The sequence below is a fragment of the Lithobates pipiens genome, unplaced genomic scaffold, assembly GCF_037356315.1.
Source record: "Lithobates pipiens isolate NorthernLeopardFrog02 unplaced genomic scaffold, aLitPip1_a1.2 Scaffold_30, whole genome shotgun sequence".
Lineage (NCBI taxonomy): Eukaryota > Metazoa > Chordata > Amphibia > Anura > Ranidae > Lithobates > Lithobates pipiens.
In genome coordinates this window covers 33,089,396-33,096,219 of record NW_027507791.1, presented here as the reverse complement: position 1 = coordinate 33,096,219, position 6,824 = coordinate 33,089,396, and the positions used below count along the sequence as shown (strand labels likewise).

The 6,824-nt window shown below is 54.7% G+C and overlaps 1 protein-coding gene across 1 annotated transcript in view; it reads right to left on the bottom strand.

Moving 5' to 3' along the window:
• Window positions 1–6,523, bottom strand: part of RNF115 (ring finger protein 115) — a 26,488-nt gene extending 19,965 nt beyond the window's left edge. The window contains exons 1-2 of the mRNA XM_077463983.1: window positions 6,380–6,523; window positions 3,363–3,420 (exon numbers count right to left, since the gene is read on the bottom strand). The gene's annotated coding sequence lies outside the window, so the exon portion shown is untranslated. The remainder of the gene's footprint in view (window positions 1–3,362; window positions 3,421–6,379) is intronic.
• Between the last annotated feature and the right edge of the window lie 301 nt (window positions 6,524–6,824).

Below are 6,824 nucleotides of genomic sequence, written 5' to 3'. Positions count from 1 at the left end.
TTCCATTCCCCTTTACTTCCGTATTGATCACCAATGACATAGCCCTTTCCCATCTCCTCAATTAGTGGACCTCCAGCTGTTGCAAAAAAAAAAAAAAAACTACAAGTCCCATCATGCCTCTGCCTCTGGGTGTCATGCTCAGAGTCTCGCTATGCCTCATGGGACTTGTAGTTCTGCAACAAGTGGAGGGCCGCTAATTACAGATCCCTGGCGGAGAAGCGATAAGGAATTTATCTATTACAGAAAATACGGGACGTTTCATTTGGCTTCATGAATTCATTTCAACGAATGTTTTATAAAATAGACCCCACAGACCAGTGATGGAGAACCTCGGCACTCCAGATGATTTGGAACTACGTTTCCCATGATGCTTTTGGACTCTGCAGTGTACTTGACCATCATGGGAAATGTAGTTCTAAAACATCTGGAGTGCCAAGGTTCACCATCACTGGTATAGATCCTACAAGAGATCAGAAACAGCTCTGGAGCATTTATCCTGGAAGGGGAGGCCCAGGAGGGGTTCCCGGTGGTACGTCGGTCCACCCTGCGCTCTCGTGATTCGGGAACCTCTCTTTTGTGATACGGGAAGAGGGATTCCCGGACACGCCCACTGCAGGCTGCTCATTGGGTCGCCCACATAAAGGCTTGGCAATAAAGAAGTCCCCCCCCCAACAATCAAGGTTGATCCTGCCAGGAACGTGACGTGGAGCGTTCGGCAGATATCTGAGCGGAGCCGCACTTTGTTCTTTAGTGATGAAGATGATCACACGGCCCCCGCGTGTTCCTGGATACCATCTGTTCCCCTCCCCCCCTCTGCAGGTAATAGGAGTCTCTTATCAGAAGTAGAGCCAGCTAATCAGCCAATGATTGCTGTGCCATAAAAAAAAAAAAAAAAAAAAAAAAAAACGTTCGGCCTTAACCCATTCACCCCCAGAGAAGATTACTGAACCGCCCGCGCCCCGATTCTCACATTCCTCTCCTAAAATGTAACAATTTGTTTCGTTTTTTTTTTTTTTGCTATAAAATTTTCTTAGAATCCCCAAACAGGATATATTTCTTTAAGCGGAGGCCCCAGAGAACGAAATGGCGGGTGTTTGCCATTTTTATTTTTATTTTATGTCACACGGTATTCGCGGAAAGCGGTTTTTCAAAACACAAATTTGTGAGGGAAAAATAAATAAATAAAATAAAATTGCTTTAATGAATTTTAGAAACACAAATATATAATCCAATTTATATTAAAAAAAATAAAAATACAAAAAGATGGCGTTACGCCCAGGCAAGAGAGACCAAAACAGGTCGCGGTTTATGCGCACACTCTTGGAACGCGTCAAAACGGCATAAAATTAAATCGCTAGGCGGCGGCTTAAAATGCCTTTTACAGGTTAACCAAATTTGGAGGTCTAAACGCTAGAATTAATCGCTGTCGCTCCGGCGTTCGCGGTGATACCTCACATGAGTGAAGAGACTGCTGCTTACGCATGCGTGCATTCGCCTGTGCACAAGCATGGGGGAGGGGAGGGGGGGGGACACAGGGCCGCCCAAACCCCACCACGCTCCAGCGTCCCGCCCCAAACACCCCCACGCTCCAGTGACGCCCCAACCCCAAACAACCCCACCACACTCCAGCGTCCCGCTCCAAACACCCCCATGCTCCAGCGATGCCCTCAACCCCCGCCACGCTCAGGCCACGTGGCCGCCCCCAAACACCCCCGCCACGCTCCAGTGTCGCGGCCGCCCCCAAACGCTCCAGCATTGCGGCCGCCCCCAAACGCGCCAGCGTTGCGGCCGCCCCCAAACTCCCCCGCCGCGCTCCAGCGTCGGGGCCGCCCCCAAACACCCCCGCCGCGCTCCAGCGTCGGGGCCGCCCCCAAACACCCCCGCCGCGCTCCAGCGTCGGGGCCGCCCCCAAACACCCCCGCCGCGCTCCAGCGTCGCGGACGCCCCCAAACACCCCCACCACGCTCCAGCGTCGCGGACGCCCCCAAACACCCCCACCACGCTCCAGCGTCGCGGACGCCCCCAAACACCCCCACCACGCTCCAGCGTCGGACGCCCCCAAACACCCCCACCACGCTCCAGCGTCGCGGACGCCCCCAAACACCCCCACCACGCTCCAGCGTCGCGGACGCCCCCAAACACCCCCACCACGCTCCAGCGTCGCGGACGGCCCAAAACACCCCCACCACGCTCCAGCATCGCAGACGGCCCAAAACACCCCCACCACGCTCCAGCGTCGTGGACGCGCTCCAGGTCGCGGACGCCCCAAACACCCCCTCGCTCCAGCGACGCCCCCAACCCCCACCACACTCAGGCCACACGGTCGCCCCCAAACACCCCCACCACGCTCCAGCGACGCCCCCAACCCCCACCACGCTCAGGCCACACGGTCGCCCCCAAACACCCCCACCACGCTCCAGCGTCGGACGCTCCCAAACACCCCCACCATGCTCCAGCGTCGCGGACGGCCCAAAACACCCCCGCGCTCCAGTGTCGTGGACGCGCTCCAGTGTCGTGGACGCGCTCCAGGTCACGGACGCCCCAAACACCCCCTCGCTCCAGCGACGGCCCCAACCCCCACCACGCTCAGGCCACACGGTCGCCCCCAAACACCCCCACCACACTCCAGCGACGCCCCCAGCCCCCACCATGCTCAGGCCACACGGTCGCCCCCAAACTCCCCCACCACGCTCCAGCGTCGCGGACGGCCCAAAACACCCCCACCACGCTCCAGCGTCGCGGACGCCCCCAAACACCCCCACCACGCTCCAGCGTCGTGGACGCGCTCCAGTGTCGCAGACGCCCCAAACACCCCCGCACTCCAGTGACGCCCCCAACCCCAAACCACGCTCCAGCGACGCCCCCAACCCCCATCACACTCAGGCCACGCGGTCGCCACCAAACACCCCCACCACGCTCCAGCGTCGGACGCTCCCAAACACCCCCACCACGCTCCAGCGTTGCGGACGCCCCAAACACCCCCGCGCTCCAGTGTCCCGGTCGCCCCCCAAACTCCCCCACCACGCTCCAGCGTCGCGGACGCCCCCAAACATCCCCAGCGTACGCAACCATACGCTGCTACCTTTCTGATAACTTTGAGGTCCTTCCTGTAGAGAACACTTACGTGGAGACGCCACGTTAGGCACCGCCCCTACGCGTTTCGTGATACACCCAAAAAGCAGAGTTCCACTAATTTTTGCGTTATAATTCAGCAGCCCGTGTCAACGAGCCCTGCGATATCAACGTGCCCGCGCTGCACTGTGGTATATGTTTGATGCAAAATTTGACAAAAAAACAAAAACGCTGCGATAGTAAATCTGTAAGAGGAGCGCCGATCGCACCTCGGAGGGAAACGCTCTTACCTCAGCGAAATGCGTGGAGCCATTGTCGTCTAGTGCGCTTCCCCCGGAATCCAGGAAACTGGCAGAGAAAAAAACAACATCATGACAAAAGTTATAGAGAGAGAGCGGACTCCGCCCCGCGCGAAGGTCAGAGAAGACGTCAGAGATCTCCACCGATGAACCCAACTGACCCCACACACAGCCCCGCCCCCTAGACACAGCCCCTCCCCTCCAGATACTGACCCCCGATCTACAGATAACAGAGCGGACAATGGCAATCCCTGGGTGAAGGTGAAAGCCGGCTATCTCCGCATTGCTCAGACTGTGAAAAGCCCCCGACGGCTTTCCACCAATAAGAAACGAGACAGAAAAATTCCCGGAAAAAACATTTCCAGCAACCGGCCAAAAATAAATACAAAATATCTCCTCGGGGATTCCCTCCGACCACATCCAACTTTCACTTTCAATCAGAGAACATTCCCCGGGAGCATCGAAAACACAAAGCGGGGCAAAAACTCACTTCAATCTCTTCAGGAGAGAGGAGAGCTTCTCCCCATTCTGGAAGCAGAAGTCTCTCTGCAGAGGTCCAGCCCACTCTTACCAAGTCAGATCTATAGCTAGACTATGAACAAACCTTATGCTCATTGCGGAGCTATAGAGTTGACTCTGGGTGGAGGCAGTGGTCTCTCTGCAGAGGTCCCACACCCCCCTAGCCGATTTACAGCTAGAATTTGGGGGCATGAGATTTGCCGATTGCTGAGCTATAGCGTTGATTCTGGGTGGAAACAGTGGTCTCTCTGCAGAGGTCCGACCCGCTGTTACCAAGTCAGATCTACAGCTAGATCATAAACAATATTGTATGCCGATTGCGGAGCTATAGAGTTGACTCTGGGTGGAAGTAGTGGTCTCTCTGCAGAGGTCCAACACCCCCTAGCCGATTTACAGCTAGAATTTGGGGGCATCAGATTTGCCAATTGCTGACCTATAGCGTTCAGTCTTAGTGGAAGCAGAGGTCTCTCTGCAGAGGTCCAACACACACACCCGGTTGAGTCACAGATAGAACTCAACAAATCGGCATAGGGCATGAGATTTTCTGACTGAGGAGCTATAGGTCAGACTCTGTGTGGAAGCGATGGTCTCTCTGCAGAGGTCCAACCTACTCTTACCAAGTCAGATCTATAGCTAGACAATGAACAAATCCTGTGTTCAATGCTGATTGGGAAGCTATAGGTCTGACCTTCTGTAGAAGCAGTGGTCTCTCTGCAGAGGTCTGACAATCCCCCCCCCTGGTTGAGTCATAGCTAGAACTATCCAATCAGAATACAGCAGGAGATTTGCTGATTGCGGAGCTATGGGTCTGAAAATATGGAGGCAGTGGTCTCCACGCAGAGGTCCAACCCACTCTTACCAAGTCACATCTATAACTAGACAATGAACAAATCTTATGCTCAATACTGAGCTATAGGGTTGACTCTGGGTGGAAGCAGTGGTCTCTCTGCAGAGGTCCAACCCACTCTTACCAAGTCAGATCTATAGCTAGACGAGCAAATCTTATGCTCAATGCTGATTGGGGAGCTATAGGTGTGACCCTCTGTGGAAGCGGTGGTCTCTATGCAGAGGTCTGACAACCCTTCCCAGTTGAGTCACAGACAGAAATGTCCAATCAGCATGAGATTTGCTGATTACGGAGCTGACTGTGTGGAAGCAGAGGTCTCTCTGCAGGGGTACGACCCCCCCCCCCCCCCCCCCAGCAGTGGCTCTCTGCAGAGGTCCAACCCACTCTTGCCAAGTTAGACCTATAGCTAGACAATGAACAAATCGTATGCACAATGCTGATTGGAGAATTATGGGGTTCAGTCTGTGTAGAAGCGGTGGCCTCTCTGCAGAGGTCCAACACACCCCATGCTGAGTCATAGCCAGAGCTCTCCAATCAGCATTGCGCATAAGGTTTGTTCATGGTCTAGCTATAGGTCTGACTTAATATGAGTGGGTTCGACCTCAGCAGAGAGACCTCTGCTTCCACACAGAATCAAGACCTATAGCTCCACAAATTAGCAAATCTCTAGCTCCATGCTGATTGGAGGGTTCAAGCTGAAAATTCAATTGAGGGTGGGTGTGTCGGACCTCTGCAGAGAGACCACCGCTTCCACACAGAGTCAGCCCTATAGCTCCACAATCAGTAAATCTCCTTCTCCATGCCGATTGGAGAGCTCTAGCTGTGGCTCAGCATGGGGTGTGTGGGACTACTGCTTCCATGCAGAGTCAGCCCTATAGCTCTGCAATCAGCAAACCTCCAGCTCCATGCTGATTGGAGAGCTCTAGCGTTGTAGCTCAGCAATGGGTGGGGGGGGGGGGGGTTGGACCTCTGCATAGAGACCACCGCTCTCACACACAGTCTCTGCCCTATAATTATGCAATCGGTAGATCTTGCTCAAAGGAGAGTTTGCTGTGATTCAACCAGGTGGTGTGCCGGGCCACTGCAGAGAGGCCACTGCTTCCATACAGAAACAGCCCTATAGCTCCCCCAATCAGCAAAATCTCCCGCTTTATTCTGATTGGAGCATTTTACCTGTGACTCAGCTTGGGGGAGTGTCGGACCCCTGCAAAGAGAACCATTGCTCCCCACACAGAGTCAGTCCTATAGCTCTGCAATCAGCAAATCTCCTGCTTCATTCTGATTGGAGTGTTCTAGCTGTGACCAGGCGGGGGGGAGGGGGGGTGGGGAGGGGGGCAGACCTCTGCAGAGAGACCACTGCTCCCATACGGAACTACAAGGGGTCTGAGTGGTGGGATAAGGTTGCAATACATAAACAAATAACTGGAGGAGAGTAGAGCCCTGAAGAAGGGGGGAGGAGCCTTGATCCCTTGAAACGCGTAGGATCGCTGGGCTGGAGCCCTCATTGGGATTTCTGAAGGTCTCCACCGGGGAGGGGGTACGGCCTACTCCATCCAAAAAAAAAACCCCCCAGGAGTACTTTCTGGCTAAAAATTGCTTCATTCCCCCAGATAGGTAAGTTACCATGGGAGCCGGCACCTACCTGGAGTCTTCTGTCACCTCCTCGATAAAACCAGAGTCACATCGGGGGCAAATGTATTCCTGAAACAAAAGAGAGGACAATGTAAGAAACGGGGACAGGGCTGCGATATCAGACAGGTTCTAATTACCGGAAGTGGAGCGTCCGCCACCTGCACCCCCTATAGGGTCACTCTATGTAATGAAGGTGGCCACCACCCATTCCCAAGGTAGAGGACCACAGTCCATACCCCGGGCAACTATGTACCGGAGGGTGGTTACCACCTGTACCGGAAGTGGGAATCACCCTCTGCAACCTGTGGCGGAGGGCCGCCGCCTGCACCCCCTATAGGGTCACTCTATGTACTGAAGGTGGCCACCACCCATTCCCAAGGTAGAGGACCACAGTCCGTACCCCGGGCAACTATGTACCGGAGGGTGGTTACCACCTGTACCGGAAGTGGGAATCA